The sequence below is a fragment of the Bos mutus genome, chromosome X (genome assembly GCF_027580195.1).
Source record: "Bos mutus isolate GX-2022 chromosome X, NWIPB_WYAK_1.1, whole genome shotgun sequence".
NCBI lineage: Eukaryota > Metazoa > Chordata > Mammalia > Artiodactyla > Bovidae > Bos > Bos mutus.
The window spans coordinates 113657229-113677642 of NC_091646.1; the positions used below are offsets into that span (position 1 = coordinate 113657229).

Here is a 20414-nt window from a genome sequence, read left to right on the forward strand (position 1 = left end):
GGGGAATATAGAAGAGGAGATACATTTCTTATCCTATGAACCCTCAATTATTATTATCTTTAACTCTCTATTCCCTAAATTTTTTAAACTTAACAAAACATAATTCTGATACTCGTGCAGATAGAAATTTTGCAGAAGACAAAAACAGCAAATTAGAAATCAATACACCAATATGGTATAAGCAATTTAATCAGTGGCTGCCAGGAATCTTACGACTCCTAGGCAAGGGTTATGGTCTTGTCATTGCAGATGGAGAGAAAATCTGGGTTCCCCTTCGCCATGTCTGTTACCGAGAGGGACCCCAAGACTGGACTCCCTTGGGAAGTGATGAAGTTGACACAAAGGGTCTCGTCAATGACCCTGGAGGAATCAATGAGGAGACGCCATTATCTGAATCCTTACCCGACATGGGCTCAAGTGAAAAACATGACTCGTCAGGCTGAGCAGACACTGAAGAGTACTGAAACTCCTGTGACTCCAGATAAGCTATTTCTGGCAATGTTAGCTGTTCTTTCCTGTTCCTCTGGGGTAAGTGCAAAATATGTTTATTGGGCATACATACCCAACCCACCACTTCTCTCCATAGTGGATTGGGTAGATAAAGCCCCTATGATCTTTACTAATGATAGCGTGCATTTTCCAAGTCCCTGGTCCATAAAGCTACCAATTCATGAAGAAGATGAGGGAAAGCCAATCAACATTTCCGTGGGATTCAAAACCTTGCCTATCTGTTTCGGATCTCATCCCCTTTGCATGACTATCCTCCCACAGTGGTGGGCATACTCTGCCAACAATGGGACTGCTTTGCATCTGGGAATGTTCGCTACAGCATCTTTCTTACTTAATGGCTCCAAGCGACATTATCCAGGCCAGATAGCCAACTATTCGAACTCGCTTTTTCAACCAGAGGAACCTTCATGTCATACTGTATCTTGGAGAAGAAAACAGGAGATACAACCGTTACATTGGTCTGACTGTCGAGGCCAATTTGGGAAAGTTTCTATAATTCAGCAAAATCATACTAATCATACATTTAAATTTGTTGACTGGGGACCTCATGGGCTGTTTGTAAACTGTTCTGAAGAGCAGGAGGAACATCATAACTGCTCCTGGTTTAATAGATCAAGCATTGGAGGCTTTCATAAATCTAAGACAAGTTTCTGGACTGATAAGGACATATTGCTGAATTGGTATAACGGGGGCTTATCACCCCCACACCCCAGGATTATCGTCCCCATTGTGGGGCCAGAGCAATGGCACATTTGGAAAATTCCAGTAGCCTTAGAGTACTTCTCTAGTGTTTATGGGACTATGGGTATGTTTCATCCTTCTAATTATACCTTCCTATACAATAGTACTGGCTATATTCAATCATGTATTCACCTTCCGTATTTGTTTATTGTAGGGCATTTTGATATTGACTTATCGACCAAGATTGTCAATTGTACTGCATGTGCATTGTATACCTGCCTTAATCACACCATTTCATATCACAATGCTAGCATTGTGCTAGTTAAACAAAGATCTGAGTTATGGCTTTCCGTAAACTTAACTGAACCTTGGACTGATTCTGTATTTCTTTCTGTATTATTGAAAACTGGACTTAGGCGATCTAAGCGCATCATTGGGTGGATTATTGCAGGCATCTTAAGCCTTATTTTTTTGTGACTGTAGGAACTTTGTCTAGTATGGCTTTACATAATTCTATACAAAATCATGATTTTATCATTGCTTGGCACAAAGACTCTCATGATCTTTGGACTCGACAAGCTCAAATAGATCAGCAATTACAAACATGAATTAATGAGTTACAAACTGTGGTTATCCACTTAGGAGATCAAGTGCAGCAACTGACTTTCCAAACACGTATACGTTGTCACTGGAATTTTGCTTCTTTTTGTCTAACATGCTCTATAATAGCACTGATTATCCTTGGGATAAAGTTAAAGTGCATTTGCAGTATCTCACAGATAACTCAAGTTTAGACATCAATTTGTTGAAACAACAAGTTGCTAATTTTCAAGTTAAGGTACTTAAGGAATTGTACAGCACTCAATTTTATGATACTTTAACCAAAACCCTATCATCTCTAGACCCTAGAACTTGGTTTTCAGGAAACAACATTTTTATATATGTTATTAATCATCTCGCTTTTTCTGTCATTGCTTATAGGATATAGATATCTCTACTCAAGACTCCATGCCTCCCACAACGGAGTCTAACTAGCAGCTGCCATGCTTAAATTAAAAACAAAAGGAGGATATGTTGGGAAGCGCAGTACAAAATAGCCGGTTGGAGGAAGTCCTTGGGAAAATGGCGAAGGGCCAGAAGTACCCCGGCTTTGTGTGCTGCGGGCAGAAAAACATCTCCTGCCTTTGGTTATGTCCGGTGCCAAGATTTAATAATAAATATTAAGGATGTTGCTTGAGAAAATGGGTTATGGGATAAGCACATGGGTCACTTAGAGCATGCTGTCCTTGAAATATTTTTACCAATTAGGTGTTAACCCCATAGGCGCTCTGCTGGCTATATACTCTAAGCTCTTCATTCCTGCTTCTATAAAAAGGCTTGACTGCAGAAATAAACTTGTCAGTCCTTGCAAGAGACTGTCCGAGTGTCATTCTTTCAGGTTCATCATTTCCAAGTCCCGGGGAGAAAATCCCCAACATTGACCACAGTACTCTATTCATAAATATATATATATTTTTTTGCAAATTTAAGTGACTCATAACCCAGTTTTACATGCCATTCTAATAAAATCTCTCATGTTCTTTAATCTGCCCCAAAACATAGTGTAAATAATCTTCTGTCACACTGGACAAAATTTCATTCATATTTTCTTTCATAGTCACATGCAAATGCACACACGTGCACACACTCCGCAGTCTTCTCTAAACAGAAATATCTTCATGAATGATGCTATACTTCACATCGTAGTACCTAGCTTAGTGCCTGGCATATAATAGACATGAAAGAAGAAACACATTTTTTGAACTTAAATCATTAGCAACACAGTTTTTCTCCCTGCATCCCATTTGCCATTATAAACCCAGTGATTTGGGGCAAGGAAAATACCTCTTTATTTAGGAGGAGTCTGGAATGCATTGGGAATTCCTCTCAGATAGAAAGAATGAGTCCTCTCCTTCCATCTTGGGGGGATATAGAGAAGAAGAAGGAGAAGAGGAAGGAAAGCATGAGAAGATGTGCCTTGGCTTCCTTGCTCTGGATTGAATCCTGCAGTGGAGAGGTCTGGTACATCATCTCAGAGAAAAGTTGAAAGATGAGTGGTTTGGGGTGTGTGTGATCCTAATTGGGAACTCCTGAGATGACAGGCATGTAAGGAGGGACAACATTGTGGAAAGTGGTCCTGTTGTGACTCTCTTGTGTGTCCCCCAACTTTCCATACATGGAATGGATCTGAAAGTTTCCAGAGGCTTCATGGAAGAACCAAAGTGAAGCTTGAGAATCTACTAGGGAACTTTCCATGAAGGGTCTCTGTGGAGGAGAAGGGAGCCTAGTATCTGAGCAATATAGTGAAGGCCATTGAGGGAGTGGACGAACAGAAAAGTGAGTCAAACCTTGAAGGGTTTAAAAAGCCAAAGAAAATCAAAGTGGGGCCCAGAAAGCAAGGAGAGATGGTTACCTGGAATGAGACGACAGATCACAAGATGTACAAGCCATGGATTTGAGCCATGCATGTGAAAGGCAGCCAGTTCCAGAAGTGTAGCAAACACAACCTCACAGTAATACCCATCTAGAAACCAGAGTAGCCCTACAAAAATGGGCCCCAACTGCTCCTAACACTAGAAGGGTCACAAGCTTCCCCATCCAACCACATCTAGGGGAAAGGGGGAACAGGAAAGCAGCCTTAAGGGGGAGGTGAAATTTAAATTGACTGAATATTCTATAATACAGACTGAATTATATAAAAAGGATTATTTAGACCAGAAGAGAGAGAAAAATCTGTTAACTTTTTTCTCTTGTGTCAGTTATCTCTGGCCATGCATAATTTTCTATTACTGCTGTAATAAATTATCACAGGCTTACTGGCTTAAACAATGCAAGTTTATTATCTTACAGTTCTGGTGATTGTAGGTCTTGACACAGGTCTCCCTGAGCTAAAATAGAGGTGTCAGCAGAGCTGCATTCCTTTCTGGAGATTCTAGGAGAGAAACCATTTCCTTGCCTTTTCTAGATTCTAGAGGTCGTCTGTAGTTTTTGGCTCATGATACCCTTCCTCCATCTTCCAAACCAGCATTTCTGACCATTCTCCCACAGCCATGTCTCCCATTACCATTGAGGGCTTCCCAGGTGGTGCTAGTGGTAAAGAACCCACCTGCCAATCCAGGAGATGCAAGAGATGCAGATTCGATCCCTGAATCAGGAACAGCCCCTGGAGAAGGAAATGACAACCTACTCCAGTATGCTTGCCTGGAAAATCTCAGGGAGAGAGGAGCCTGGTGGGCTCCATGGGGTCACAGAGTCAGACACAACTGAGTGACTGAGTACATGATTAAAGGGGGCCCACTGAGATGATCCAGAATTGCCTCCCCATCTCAAGACCCTTCACATCATCATAACTGCAAAGTCGCCTTTGCCTTGTAAGGTAACATTCACAGGTTCTCTGGATTAGGGTGTCAACATCTTTGTGGTTTTTTAAAATTTTCATTGGAGTATAGTTGATTTATAGTGTTGTATTAGTTTCAGGTGTACAACAAAGTGAATCAGTTATACATATACATGTATCTACTCTTTTTAAGATTATTTTCCCATATAGGTAATTACAGAGTGTTGAGTTCCCTGTACTATACAGTAGGTTCTTATTAGTTATCTATTTATATGTAGTAGTATGTATATGTCAATCTCAATCTCCCAATTTATCCCTCCCCTCCCCTTCCCCCCTGGTAACCATAAGTTTGTTCTATATCTGTGACACTATTTTTGTTTTGTAAGCTCATTTGTCTCATTTTTTAAGTGAAAGTGTTAGTTGCTCATTCATGTCCAACTCTTTGTGACCCCATGCCTACCAGACTCCTCTGTCTGTGGAATTCTCCAGGCAAGAATACTGGAGTGGGTTGCCATTCCATTCTCCAGGATCAAACCCAGGGATCAAACCAAGGTCTCCTGCATTGCAGGCAGATTAGATTCTTTACCAACTGAGCCACCAGGGAATCCCATAGATTCCACATATAAGCAATATCATATGGTATTTACCTTTTTCTGTCTGACTTACTTCATTTAATATGACAATCTCCAGGTCCATCCATGTTGCTGCAAATGGCATTATTTTGTTCTTTTTATCACTGAGTAATATTTCATTGTATATATATATATATACTGCATCTTCTTTATTCATTCATCTGTTAATGGACATTTGGGTTACTTCCATGTCTTGCAATTCTAAATAGTGCTGCTATGAACATTGGGGTCACATATCTTTTCAAATTAGAGTTTACTAGTGTGTCAACATCTTTTGGTGGCCATTATTCCACCTGGCATAGGCCATGATGATGTGGAGATATCAGAGGGCAGGGAGAAACACTCAAGACTCCTGAAGGGCCCCTCTTGGCTCAGAATGAGCATCCTGGCACTTCCAGCTCATTCTGTTAGCCTGGGACAGAGTCAAAGTAGGAGGCACTAGAGAGTTGTATGGCCAAGGGCCTTCATTCAGGGCATGGAGAAGAAAGAGAGTCATTTCTGCCATCTACTCATCTCCCACCCTCGCCCATAGCACTCCCTGCTAGTGAGCCAATGGTAGGCACTGGAAACCAGCTCACAACACTACATACTTGCACATTACTAAGCTGAAACTGTCATGTAATGTACAGAGATATAATAAATGTTAGTCAAGGAGAATTGGATTTAATTCTACCGTGAACAGGATGGTTATAATATGCGCCTCTTAAAGCTGAAGAAAATATAATGTGAACGAGAATGATAGAGCTGAATCATCTTTGTTTATTTGGCCACTTTTGTTAAGGTGGTCATGTTTTCTGCTTAACTGTCGTCATAATTTTGTGGCTTCCAGTCAGGTTTTCTGCATTTATAAGTGTAGCATTTCCTAAACATCCATGAATTCAAAAATGCTAGAATCTGCCTAGGCAAATCCTGAATTTGGAGGATAAAAAGACAAAATAAAATACTAACAGAGAAATAGATGTTAACTATTTGGAAAATAGTGAAAATCCAAGCACTTTTTAAAACTATATATCTTAATCATGTTTTGATCAATTTTTCTTCTTATTTCATAGCAGAGCTGCTTTATATGAGCAATTTATTCATTTGTGAAAGAAAACTTGAAGTTTTGTAACAAGGAAACTTTTTAAGAGTATAATTTTCCTGAAATATATTAATTTTGAACAATGAGCCTGTGTGTTTCTTTTCTACGAAGATCAAGGAAAGACCAAAACAGATATTATGTGAGTCTGTTTGAAAGCAAATTTTGATTCTTTAACGAGGAATGCCATGCTAACACAGTGCCTCAGATTGATCATTTTTCCAGGGCGATCAGTTACTTTAGCTGTCATTGTAACTGATCATCTGACAGTGCACTTTTCTCTGCCCCTCCCTATTTCTGCATCGTCATGTCCTTTACCTGCATTCACTGCTGAGTGTTACCTACACATCCCAGCCTCACTCCTGATCTCGAGCTTCTCATGACTTGGAGATCCTCTGATTCCACAGGTCCCAGGGAGTGTGGACTTAGACTGAGATGCCTATGCTATGAAGGGTCCTGCATGGCAGCATGCATCCCAGGGATCTCATGAGCCCTCCAATCATAGCTTGCCATCCACCTCTTCTATGCCAGACCATCCCATTGCAACCCCTGGTTACTGGGTAGATAAAATGAAAAGCTGATATTATCACTCTACTGTTTAACATTATCTAGTGGGTCCTCCTTACAAGTAGAATAAAAAGCCAAAATGCAAATGTTGACCCCCTTCATGCCCCTCAAAAGTCATCTCCTTTGACTCCCTTCATTCACTCTTTTCCAGTCACACTGCTCTTTCTGTCATGGGGTCTTTGGACTTGCTCTTCCCTCTGCCTGAAGCCCTTATTACTGCAACTCACAGATATTTTGTAGATGGGTCAGACACTGTTCTAGTTTGTGTGAACTAAACACATGAAAAGCCCTGCCCTACTGAAGCATACACTCTCTTCCTCAGGATTTTTAAATGGCTGCTTTCTGAATCTTCTCTCATTTTCCTAGCTGAAGAAATTCATACCTGTGGTCACCCTATGCCATAACTCCCTTTTGTTTTCTTCATTCTTGCTGTGCATAAAAGTATCTGTTTATTTACTGTCTTATTGCTTGGGAATGTGATCTCCCCTTCTCTCTTGCTCTTTACTGGTACCAAGAACTGTACATGCAGTGGGAGAGGAGGTGCATGGCATGGTTTCCTAAGCTCTGTAGCTGGTGCATTAGAACACAACCTCTGCTTATTTTTTTTCATCTCTTGGAAAATAATTATCATTTATCATAACTTCCCATTGAAATTATGCCTAGAAATAATAGAAAGTCATAGAGTCAGTTTTAGAGATGGGTATTCTCAAAGTTGTTTGCTTTTAAACATAACAAAGTGATTCTGGATAAGGTGAGAAATTCCAAATCTTAGAAAGTAATTTTGTTTAAAACTGTGATTGTCAGTTGCCAAGATATGCAGTATTAAAATGCTTCATCATCTCAAGCAGGAATAGGCAAGCCTTGTTGGATGGGCAAGCCTAAGGATAGGATTAAGTTGGGGACAAGGACAGCAGGCCTCAAAAAGACTGAAGATGGTGGGTTTGAGGGATTATGGCCATGGAGGAAAGACACAGAAAATATCCCCTCGGCACTTCTTGTCTCTCCCTACCCCTGCCTTTGCTGGTGGAATAACAGCTGTAGAATTCAGTTCTGCATGGAAGCAGCATGAAACCCAGAAATGATATTGCTTGAACACAGATAAGCTGTGTCCTGCTTGGAGGTTGTAAGGAAGATTTATCCCATTCCCAGGGCATGGCTGATGCTGGAATGCCTTCAGATCTAGACATTTCTGTGTGTGTGTGGAGACTTCCTTCCCAGTTGCACCCATAGAAGCTTCCAGTCCAGCAGTGGTGATGTGTGCTTGGTCTTCTCTCATGGCAGTGGAGGACTGTGTCATATTGCTTGACTATCAGTAATAGCATGAGACAAAGATGGCAACAGAAGAGCCTGGGACTCTTGGGTCAGAACAACAATAACAAAATATTTCCATTGTTCTTTGCTAAAGGTAACAGTAGTCAGAACTGAGGCTCTTGGACCAAATGACCAACTCTGAAGTTCTTAGAATTATTATGAGGTGGATTATATGGATGGCAGAAAGACGTTTCTTGCAAATAGGGGGTATCGGGGCAAAGAATCCGTTAGTACAAATGAAAAACTCATAAGAAATACCATTATTTTGTATCCCAACCTGGTAATGAGATGAGGATGAGAGGAGGATGCGAGGTTGGATGGCATCACCGACTCAGTGGACATGAGTTTGAGTGGACAGGGAGGTCTGGCGTGCTGCGGTCCATGGGGTCGCAAAGAGTCGGACACAACTGAGCAACTGAACTGAACTGAACTGAACCTGGTAAAGCAGGACATACCAGTTTCATGCATATTTAAAGCACAATTTTGAAATGAACATTTATTTCCCTTGAAGTAGGTTGTGCCCATACAAAGGACACTCTTAGAAACACTTCACTGTATCAAAAATGTCAGTGAATTTATTTAAAATCAAGTCTGAAAATCCCATTGACATTGAAAAACTGCCTGTTAATCTGCTTTGTCTCTGTGAGAGATTAAAACTTTTCTTCTTAGCAAGTGTGAAGGTTATACACAAAAGAGTCATAGACGGAAAATAGATGAGTGGTTGCCAGGGGTGAGGCTGGCCATAGGGGTGGGGATGACTCTAAAGGAGTAGCACAAAGAAGCTCCCTTGGCTTGGTGGACAGCTCTGTATCCTGATGCTGGTTACATGAATTATACACGTGATAAAACTGCATAGACCTACACATGCATGTATACAGAGGTGCATGCAAAACTGGTAAATGTGAATAATGTCTATAGGTTGCACCAATAACAATCTGCTGGTTTTGATAATATACTATAAGTTATATAAGGCATTAACTATCCTAAGAAGCTGAGTGAAGGGTAAACAGAAATCTCAGTACTACCTTTCAACTTCCTGGATGGAAGTCTTTAATTATTTTAAGATAAAAAGGTTTTTAAACAGATAAAACTGTGACTTTCATAGGATGGAGTCAGAGGATTCTCACTCAGGATTTGATGAGAAATACCAAGTTCAATTCAGTTCAGTCCCTCAGTCATGTCGGACTCTTTGTGACCCCATGGACTGCAGCACGCCAGGCTCCCCTGTCCATCACCAACTCCCAGAGCTTGCTCAAACTCTTGTCCATTGAGTCGGTGATGCCATCCAACCATCTCATCCTCTATCATCCCTTTCTCCTCCTGCCTTCCATCTTTCCCAGCATCAGGGTCTTTTAAAATGAGTCAGTTCCTTACATCAGGTGGCCAAAGTATTGGAGTTTCAGCTTCAGCATTAGTCCTTCCAATGAATATTCAGGACTGAATTCATTTAGGATGGACTAGTTGAATCTCCTTGCAGTCCAAGGGACTCTCAAGAGTCTCCTCCAACACCACATTTCAAAAGCATCAATTCTTCAGCACTCAGCTTTCTTTATAGTCCAGCTCTCACATCCATACATGACTACTGGAAAAACCATAGCCTTGACTAGACGGACCTTTTTCGGCAAAGTAATGTTTCTGCCTTTAAATATGCTGTCTAGGTTGGTCATTACTAGAGTGTGAGTCCCTTGGACTGCAAGGAGATCCAACCAGTCCATTCTTAAAGAGATCAGTCCTGGGTGTTCTTTTGAAGGAATGATGCTAAAGCTGAAACTCCAGTACTTTGGCCACCTCGTGCAAAGAGTTGACTCACTGGAAAAGACTCTAATGCTGGGAGGGATTGGAGGCAGGAGGAGAAGGGGATGACAGAGGATGAGATGGCTGGATGGCATCACCGACTCAATGGACGTGGGTTTGAGTGAACTCCGGGAGTTGATGATGGACAGGGAGGCCTGGTGTGCTGCAGTCCATGGGGTCGCAAAGAGTCAGACACAACTGAGCAACTGAACTGAACTGAACTAGGTTGGTCATAGCTTTTCTTCCAAGGAGCAAGCGTCTTTTAATTTTATGGCTGCAGTCATCATCTGCAGTGATTTTGGAGCCCAAGAAAATTAAGTCTCTCACTGTTTCCATTGTTTCCCCATCTATTTGCCAAGAAGTGATGGGACCAGATACCATGATCTTAGTTTTCTGCTTGTTGAGCTTTAAGCCAACTTTTTCACTCTCCTCTTTCGCTTTCATCAAGAGGCTCTTTAGTTCTTCTTGGGTGGTGAGAAACACCCAAGTAGATGCCAAATCAACTGTATTTTGCCTACCTTATGGATGTCTCACACAGACATGGCCAAACTCCACTTGGTAATTCAGAGTTCAGAGGTCTGAAAATGAAGAACAATATTGCCCCTCCAAAAACAGTGTTTTTATTAGAAATTGTGGGACCAAAATCATATTTTTAATATCTGCCTTAAGTTGGGTTCCCTCAGAGCAGACCCTGACAGAACAATGTGAATGCACATAATTTATGTGAGACATCATCCCAGAAAATACCACTTATGAATTATAGGAATAAAGGAAGGAAGCCAGCTAAGGGTACATTATAGAGCAAGTTTACAACTAACTGAGCTTCCCTGGTAGCTCAGCTGGTAAAGGATCCACCTGCAATGCAGAAGGCCCCAGTTGGATTCTTGGGTTGGGAAGATCACCTGGAGAAGGGATAGATACCCACTCCAATATTCTTGGGCTTCCCTTGTGGCTCAGATGATAAAGAATCCACCCACAATGCGGGAGACTTGGATTCGATTCCTGGATTGGGAAGATCCCCTGGAGAAGGGAACAGCTACCTACTCCAGTATTCTGGCCTGGAGAATTCCCATGGACAGAGGAGCCTGGCAGGCCACAGCCATGGGGTCGCAAAGAGTCAGACACAACTGAGTGACTTTCACTTTCACTTTTTCACCGCTAAGTGAAGCCCAGTCCCCTGGGGTAGTCTGGGAGATAGCTTACATGCATCAGAGTTATCCGAAATGAGGGGAGAGGAAGCTGGGGGTACTTGCTGTGTCCTTGGTTAACAGGTGCATCAACCCTCCAGAACTCCTGCCTTCTCTTCTATGACTTGTCTGCGATCAAATCACATACCTTCTAAAGCATAAGACCTATCTTTTCTTGTTGGCTGCTTGTGAAATTACCTCATTGTCTTTCATGTCCTGGAATTTCACAATAGGTCTAGCTGTACTTTTAGTGTTATTAATTCTCCCTGGGATACCTGTGCTTCTGAAATCTGAAGATTAATTCCTCCATCAATTATAGAATAATCTCACCTATCAATGCTTAGAATTGAGTCTCACATTTCTTCCTTTTAGAACTCCAATTAGATGTGTATTGGTTCTTCTCATTCTGTCCTCCATGTCACTTAATTCTCTTCCTGTTTCTGTATCATTACCCCTCTGGGTTTCATTTTGGAGCTCTTTTCTATTTCACTGGCTGTCTCTGCAGCATTTCTAATCTGCATTAAAACTAGCAGTTGTGTTTTTTATTTTCTTGGCTATTTTGTTCCTTTCAGAGGTCCATTTGGTTATATTTCAAGTATGCCTATTTTTTCATAGTGGTCTTCTTCTTTATGTATTTAATTATTTCAAACATGCTTATTTTATCATCTTAATCAAATGGCTCTATTACCTAAAGTTCTTGGGAGTATAATCCTGTTCTGATTATACCTGATTATCAAACTAAGTGAAGTTTGATTCTCAATGATAATAAGACTGTTATCTTATGAGTTTCCTCATTTTGGGTTATAAGCTCAAGTTCAATGAAGTTGTATGTGTAAGAATCTATGACCAGGACTGAGGGTACATTCATTGAGAGAGGATTTCTATATGTTTATTCCAAGTACACCAACAGTCTCACTTCTTTAAGAAGGATCACTTTTATGTAAATTCTTTGACTTTGTGGTTCCTGGACCATTTGCTTGAGGAGCAGGTCCCTTATGACAAACTTTTATGGGAGACTGGGCTTCCCTGGTGGCTCAGAGGTTAAAGCATCTGCCTACAATGAGGGAGACCTGGGTTTGATCTGTGGGTCAGGAAGATCCCCTGGAGAAGGAAACGGCAACCCACTCCAGTATTCTTGTCTGGAGTATCCCATGGAAGGAGGAGCCTGGTGGGCTACAGTCCACGGGTCACAAAGATTCGGACACGACTGAGCAACTTCACTTTCACTTTTCCCCATACAGAGCCTAAACCATGACAAACAAGCTTCCTTTGAGGTCTACCTGTACCATTTGAAGGATGCTTTTGCTTATCTACCCTTTAACTGTCAGTAAGGATTCAGTCTAGGTATTTCTTTTGAGGAATAATATAAATAAGTGCTAATATAAACCATTAGAGGTTTTTGAAGTATTAACTTCAAGGAAGGCTATTATAGCTCCATTTCACCACTAAGTTTCAGGGGAGTAGGAAGTTAGCACAACCATCCAGTTCAATCACTTGAAAAGACGCCTCAGAAACTCACATCTTCTGCACAATCTTGGTGTATGGTTCATAGTATTACACCAAGAAGCCACTGCAGCTTACACATCTGTGCATGACCACCAGGGAAAGAACAATGACTTCAGCTTTTCTTCCATCCTCAACTCTTTCATAATTCTGTATCATTGGCCAAATGTAAGCCAAAATACTCTTTACAGGAGATTCTCAGGAATGTTGTTCGTAGGCATCTAGCTACCATGAAATTAGACAGAGTATAGGAAATTTAGAAAGGTAATCCATGCCAACAGACAATCCAATAAATTAAGGATATAACTCTTGAAATTCTTGGTTTTATTCAAAAGATGTGTTTCCAAATTTCTTTCTCATTTAGTAGAACCAAAAGTTCATTGCCTGTTTGTATACATTAATACTCAATCCTTGATGATACTACTAAGATTGGTGACCTCCATTTCATTCATGATGTGCTGTGCTGTGCTCAGTCACTTCAGTCGTGTCTGACTCTTCGTGACCTATGGATTGTAGCCCACCAGGCTCCTCTGTCCATGGGATTCTCCAGGCAAGAATCCTGGAGTGGGTTGCTGTGCCCTCCTCCAGGAGATCTTCCTGACCCAGATCTCCAGCATCTCCTGCGTTGCAGGCAAGTTCTTTACCCACTGAGCCACCTGGGAAGCCCTCCATTCATTCCATGCTAGAGAGGTAATAACTTTGGATCATAATTTCATTTTTGTTTCTAGCCACTTCTTTATGTTTTCCCTCTGTCAATTTCCCTTGTGTGTGTGTGTGTGTATGTGTGTGTGTGTGTGTGTGCACCACACACTTAAAATTTTTTCTATTTTGTCCAGCATTTCTGGATGTTTTATAGCAGGAGTATTTTCCCATTACCAAGGTCACCATATTGATAGAATCATAATTGTGTGTAGTTCTTATTATGAGTTCATTTTTGGGAGACCAAGGAGTTGGAGAGGAATCCTATAATGCTCCAAAACATACTTTTCCACCACTGGAACTTGGTGGTTTTCATTCATTTCATTAAAATTTTTTTAACTTCTCATCCTGAGATTTCTGGATCATGAAGGTAATAAAGAATCATTCTTCATGATTTTTATTGAAATATAATTGACATATAACATTGTGTAAATTTAAGGTGTACAACATGTTAATTTGAGGCATTTATCAGTTACCACCATAGCATTAGCTGAGACTAAGGTCTATCACATCACATAATTATAATTTCTTTTTTTGTGGTGGGAAAAATTAAGATCTAGTTTGTTAACAGCTTTGAAGTTTATAATATATTTTGTTGTCTATACTCACTATGCTGTGCATTAGATTTCCAGGACTTATTTATCTACTAGTTGGAAGTTTATACCCTTAAACAACGTCTCCCCAATTCCTCCAACCCCAGCCCTTGGTAAGTACCATTCTACTCTCTGTATTTATAAGTTTGGAGTTTTTAGGTTCCACATATATGTGATATAATACAGTATTTGTCTTTCTCTGTCTGACTTAGCTCACTTAGCATAATGTACTCAAAGTTCATTCATATTGTCACAAATGGCAGGATTTCCTTATTTCTCACAGCCTGCTAATATTCCATTGTATATATACACCACATCTTCTTTATCCATTCATCTGTTGACAGATGCGTTGTTTGCATATCTTGGATTTTGTGAATAATACCACAGTGAACCTGGCAGCATAGATATCTCTTCAAGATCCTGTTTTCATTTCATCTGGATAAATACCCAGAAGTGTAATTGTGGGATCATATGGTAGTTCTAGTTTTAATTTTTTGAGAAAACTCCTTACTGTTTTCCATAGAGGTCAAGCCAATTTGCATTCCCACCAGCAGTATACAAGGGTTCCCCTTTCTCCATATCCTTGTCAACACTTGTTATCTCTTCTTGCTTGTAGTCATTCTAACAGGTGTGAGGTGGTATCTCATTTTGCATTTCCCTGATGATTTGTGATGTTGGGAATCTTTTCATGTACCTGTTGGCCACTTGGATGTCTTCTTTGGAAAAATAGCAGAATTTAGTTCCTCTGAACATTTTTATATAAGATTGTTTGATTTTTTGTTATAGAATTGTATTATTTCTTTTTATGTTTTGCATATTAACCCTTTATCCAATAAATGGCTTGCAAATATTTTCTCCCTATGTGTAGACTGTCTTTTCATTTTGTTGATGTTTCTTCTGGTGTCCATAGGCTTTTTAATTTGATGCAGTCCCACTTGTTTATTTTTGCTTTTGTTGCTTGTTCTTTTGATGTCATATTCAAATAAATTATTGTCAAGACCAATATCAAGGAGCTTTTCCCCTATGTTGTCATCTAGGAATTTTATGGTGTAAATCTTATGTTTAAATATTTAATTCATTTCAAGTTAATTTTTGTGAGTGGTTTAAGATGGGGTTTAATTTCATTCTTTTTCGTGTGAATATATGGTTTTCCCAAAACTGTTTACTGAAGAGACTTTCCTTTCCCCAATGTGTATTCTTTGCTTACTTGTCAAATATTAGTTCACTGTATGTGTTTGTGTTTATCTCTGGGCTCTCAATTCTGTTCCATTGACCTAAGTATCTGTTTTTATGCCACTACCATATTGTTTTAACTACCATAGTTTTTAATCAAGTTTGAAATCAGAAAATGTGATACCTGCACCTCTACTCTTTCTCAGAATTGTTTCGGCTATTTGGGGTCTTTTGTGGATCCATATACACTTAAGTTTGTTTTTTCTATTTCTGTGAAAAATACCATTGGAATTTTGATAGGGATCGCATTGAATCTATAGATGACTTTGGGTAGTACCTTTATGATGTTTCTATTCTTGTAGACAATTCTTTTATTTTTACAATATCCCTGGACAGAGAGCAATATTATTTGTATCTTCCTCAAAGAAATAAAAAGTTATCCAGTTTGCATTACTGAGACAGCTTTGGGGCTTGTGTAGCTTTATTTGTGGGGCTCCATTCTCACTTCCTTAAAAGTGCAGTCTCAAGTGTATACCTTCTGTGTGGGAATCCAACCCCAGTCTTCAAACCCCTGGACCTGATACTCCCATGACCCTGCCCTGCATCTGCTTCTGCCTAGTGTTCTGGTGTTGTTTCCTTTTCATTTCTAGTATCAGGGGATTTTCTTTATTCTCTTTCAAGTTCAGCTGTGTAGAAAAAGATTGTTACATTTTGTCCAGCATCTGTGCCTATTTGCTTTTCCTTATCAGCTCAGACTGCCATATTGCTCTAAGCTTTGAGACATTTTCCAGTTTATCTAATATCATCTATAAAGGGCAAGAGGCTCCAGCCTTTCAAGTGTTCTCTATGCTATATACTTGTAAGCATAAAAATAAAATATGATGAAAAAGATATGGAACGTAAATGGAATTCATGGCATTGAAAATATAAAAAAAATTGTTTGAAAGAGATGTTGGCTCAATTTCACACACCTTAGTTTAATAAAGAAAATACACTTTAAAATGTTGATAATTTGTAAGTCTGAGGAATCGTGGAAATATCGTGTATATTGAAGTCAACCATGTATTTGACAAAGAGTTCTGTGACATTCATGTAGATGACTTAAGACATATTCATTATGGGCTAATAGGATTAGATAGGGGCATAGCTTATTAAGGAACACAACTGCAGGCATCTGATAGAGCCAACTGACCTCAACCTGAAAGGAGGAGGCAGGTTCTCATCATTTATGTTGGTGATATGGATGAAGACAAGGTAATAATATTAGCAGAAAACAAACAGCAAGGAGAGAACACAATTTCTAAACCATCTTAATGTGATGAAATGCTGAGCCAGATACACAAAGTAATTTTTTTTAAGTGAAGGAAAATTTATGATATCTTTTTTGTAATTGGCACAATGTTCCTTGTGCCAATATTCTGTAAAATCTGTCCCGTAAAATCTAAGTTCTTTTAAATCATTTACTAAGGTATAATTTACATACAATGTAAGCACATTGGATATGTTTTGATAAATGTATCAAATTGAGACAGTCCCATTAGAGTGATACCCATCCCATTTAATCCTCTCTCCCAACTACAGACAACAACTGTTCTGATTTTTATCACAAAAGCTTAATTTTGCCTGGCTTAGAAATTCATATAAATGGTTTCATATCACATGTTAACTGTTTGCCTGGCTTCTTTTACTCAAGATAATGCATTTTAGATACATCCACATTTTTCTGTGTATCAGTTGTACAGGGTTTTGCTGGTTTTGTTTTGTCTTGTTTCATTGGTGAAAAGTAGTCCATTGTATGACTGTTACTGAGTTCAAGCTCATATTACTTGCTGCACAACAGGATAATAAATTGAGAGACGAGTTGTTGGGGCAATGGACAGCAACTTTATTTGAAAAGCTAGCAGATGGAAAGGATGGTGGACTAGTCACCCCAAGGAACCATCTTACCCTGAGTTAGAATTCAAGCTTATTTTATACTGAAAGGAGAAGGTTTGGCTGGTTGTTGCAAGCTTCTTGGTGACAGAATCCTTTGTTCCTGCAACTGTCCACGTAGCATAGGTCTGATCACAATGTTCCTGTAAACCTCCAATGAGACTATTGTTATTCTCTGTTCTGCAGCTTTTTATCTCTATATGAATGGAAAAGTGCTATACAATATCTTTAAAGGTCAAGCCTAGAAGCCAGAACTTGAAAAAGGGCTATTATGTGTATTTCAGGCTATAGACAACATTCTTTTACTGAGGTTCAGAGCCACCATAATTAAACACAGGCAACAGAGAACAAAGGTTAGAGCTAAAGGAATAGACCCAATACACTTGTAATTTCTGTTACATGACTTTAGCACAATTTGTTTATCTCTATTCCCCTGCTAAGAATGCAGAAAGGAAACTCCAGGCTGGGAGGTGATGACATTTTAGCATATCAAGATGATGTAAAAGGGTTGTAATTAATGAAGCTAGAGGGAAATTCTCTTTGAAGAGTATTGTTGGGGTCTGTGGTGTTTTCCCTCACCCCTCCCACACTAGGGGAAAGGAGAACAATGTTTCCCAGTTCACCTCAAGCCTAATGAGGCAGACTTTAAGAGGACTACTCAGAAGACCTGCTATGTATTATGTAACTGTAGGGGTCACTGTTCATTCTATAATCTATGTACATAATGACCTGAGAACTATATCATTTGACAATCAAGGACAGAGTAGACCAGGGTTTGACTGGTTCTTGACTCACACCAAGGAGAGGCTGATGGAAGCATCGAGTAGAGGGCAGTGTTGAGAACTATGCATCTCCACTTATTGTAGGACAAAGGTGCTTCCTCCATCCTTTGGGCGAGATGTAGGCTCTGAAAGTAGGAGAAAGACTGGTTTTATTTTAAAAGGAAAATTGCCTAGGAAGTCTTCCTGATATGAAGCAAAGTGATCTGAAAAGAAAGAAATTGGAGATGTTTTTGGATGAAGAATTTGGAGAGAATGTTCCTACGCAGGCAGCTAGAGGAGATCCTACACTCACCAGTATCAGGCATTCCCATGGGAAGTCTCTGAAAAACTCTGAAGTGCACCAAAAGTCACCTTTGACTGCTTGCCAGATCTGGCATGTACAAACAGGAAATCCCAGCAGTACCGGTTATCTGGGACTCTTCCTGTCCCCTATTTCTATTCTTTATTCTGGAGGGTTCCAAAACTAAGGACAGCCAACTGAGCAAGGAGGACGAAATGCACCTAATCAAGAAAGAATCCTGAATCCTCCCAAACCGCATCTTGACCTGTTCCAGCCCAGTCCACCCCCACCGCCAGCCTTTAGATCCGAAGTTCAGTTCAGTTCAGTCCAGTCGCTCAGTCGTGTCTGACTCTTTGCAACCCCATGAATCGCAGCACGCCAGGCCTCCCTGTCCATCACCAACTCCCGGAGTTCACTCAGACTCATGTCCATCGAGTCAGTGATGCCATCCAGCCATTTCATCCTCTGTTGTCCCCTTCTCCTCCTGCCCCCAATCCCTCCCAGCATCAGAGTCTTTTCCAATGAGTCAACTCTTCGCATGAGGTGGCCAAAGTACTGGAGTTAGATCTGAAGTAGGCCAGAGGAAAAGAGTTTAGAATGGAGCTATCAACTACTAAAATAAGACTGAAAGTGAAAGTTGCTCAGTCATGTCTAACTCTGTGAGCCCATGTACTGTAGCCTGCCAGGCTCCTCTGTCCATGGAATTCTCCAGGCAAGAGTACTGGAGTAGATAGCTGTTCCCTCCTCCAGGGGATCTTCCCAACCCAGGGATTGAACCCAGGTCTCCTGCATTGCGGGCAAATTCTTTACCTCTGAGCCACCAGGGAAGCCCAAAATAAGACTAAAGGGCTTTTGTTACATGAGAGTGACTGGAAACTTTATGGGACCTGCTCTGAGATTTCATTTCAGAGGAAAACTTAGTCCACTGAACAATCGCAGAAAAGAATAAAGTAGTTTCGTGTACATTTACAATTGAGAGCTATGAAATATTCCATTAAAGAGTTACAACTTGTTGTTAATACATTTGATACTAGGAAGGTTGCCTATATTTTTCTAAGGCTTAATATTTTGAATAAATCATCCAAACTTAGGCTTACAGCTAATTAAAGATGAGGTCCAAGGACATCACTGAATGCCAACTCAGTTATGTAAAGTCTCTGCAGATATGAATGACAGATGTTTGCTCATCTAAAGAAGGGTGAGATTTTTGCCTGGCAAGGTTTTGTTGAAATCTTGATTATCCATTATATTTTATTCTAGACTAAAATGTTCATATAAAAAAGGGGAAATATAACATTTATAGTTTCAAAAAAGGCAAAGTATGAGGAAATGTAATCCAAAACTGCAAACTTTTGAATACAAACTTTCAAAGTGATTCATCCATTTTTAACTAGTAACTCTACAGCCAATTGAATTATATTACAAACATGATTTAAATGTCATAATAACCAAAGTGGCTACGTTGATCATTGTTCTACTTCATCACTTAGTCATAAACAGAATAAGAATTGCATCTATGAAGCAAATGTGTCCATTGACAGATGAATGGATAAAGAAGATGTGGTGTACACACACACACACACACACACACACAGGAATACTACTCAGCCATGAAAACAATGAAATAATGCCATTCTCAGCAACATGGATGGACCCAGAGATTATCATACTAAATGAAGTAAGCCAGAGAAAGACAAACATCCTATGATATCACTTATATGTTGAATCTAAAAAAAATGATACAAATGAACTTATTCTGAAAAAGAGAAACAGAGTCACAGACATAGGAAACAAACTCACGGTTACTAAAAGGGAAAGAGGAGGAGTGACAAATTAGGAGTTTGGGATTAAAAAATACATACTGGTGGTGGTGGTTTAGTTGCCAAATAGTGTCTGACTCTTTGCAACCCCATGGACTGTAGCCCACCAGGCTCCTCTGTCCCTGGGATTTTCCTGGCAAGACTAATGGAGTGGGTTGCCATTTCCTTCTCCAGGGGATCAAACTGGGGTCTTCTGCATTGCAGGAGGATTCATTACTGTCTGAGCCACCAGGGAGGCCCAATGCTGGTATACATGAAAGAAATATTAATAACAGCACTGACTTCAGGAAAATATTCAAGTTAGCAGTAAAGCCCAGAATCCCCTCTGTTTCAAATTTTCAATCTAGCTCCCTCTGCTGGAGGAACTCAGTTCCTTTAAGACTACCTGTCTTGGTAAGCCATGACTTCACTACTAACAATTATACTCCTTCTAGGGACATCCAATGAATTTCTATGAATCAGGGTCCCACGGTACCCTCCAAGTCAAAGAATTCTC

At 40.0% G+C, this 20414-nt stretch overlaps 1 pseudogene; it reads left to right on the plus strand.

Moving 5' to 3' along the window:
• The first annotated feature begins 353 nt into the window (after positions 1-353).
• LOC138986431 (endogenous retrovirus group K member 25 Env polyprotein-like) lies at positions 354-2242 on the plus strand (annotated as a pseudogene).
• Positions 2243-20414: the final 18172 nt, after the last annotated feature.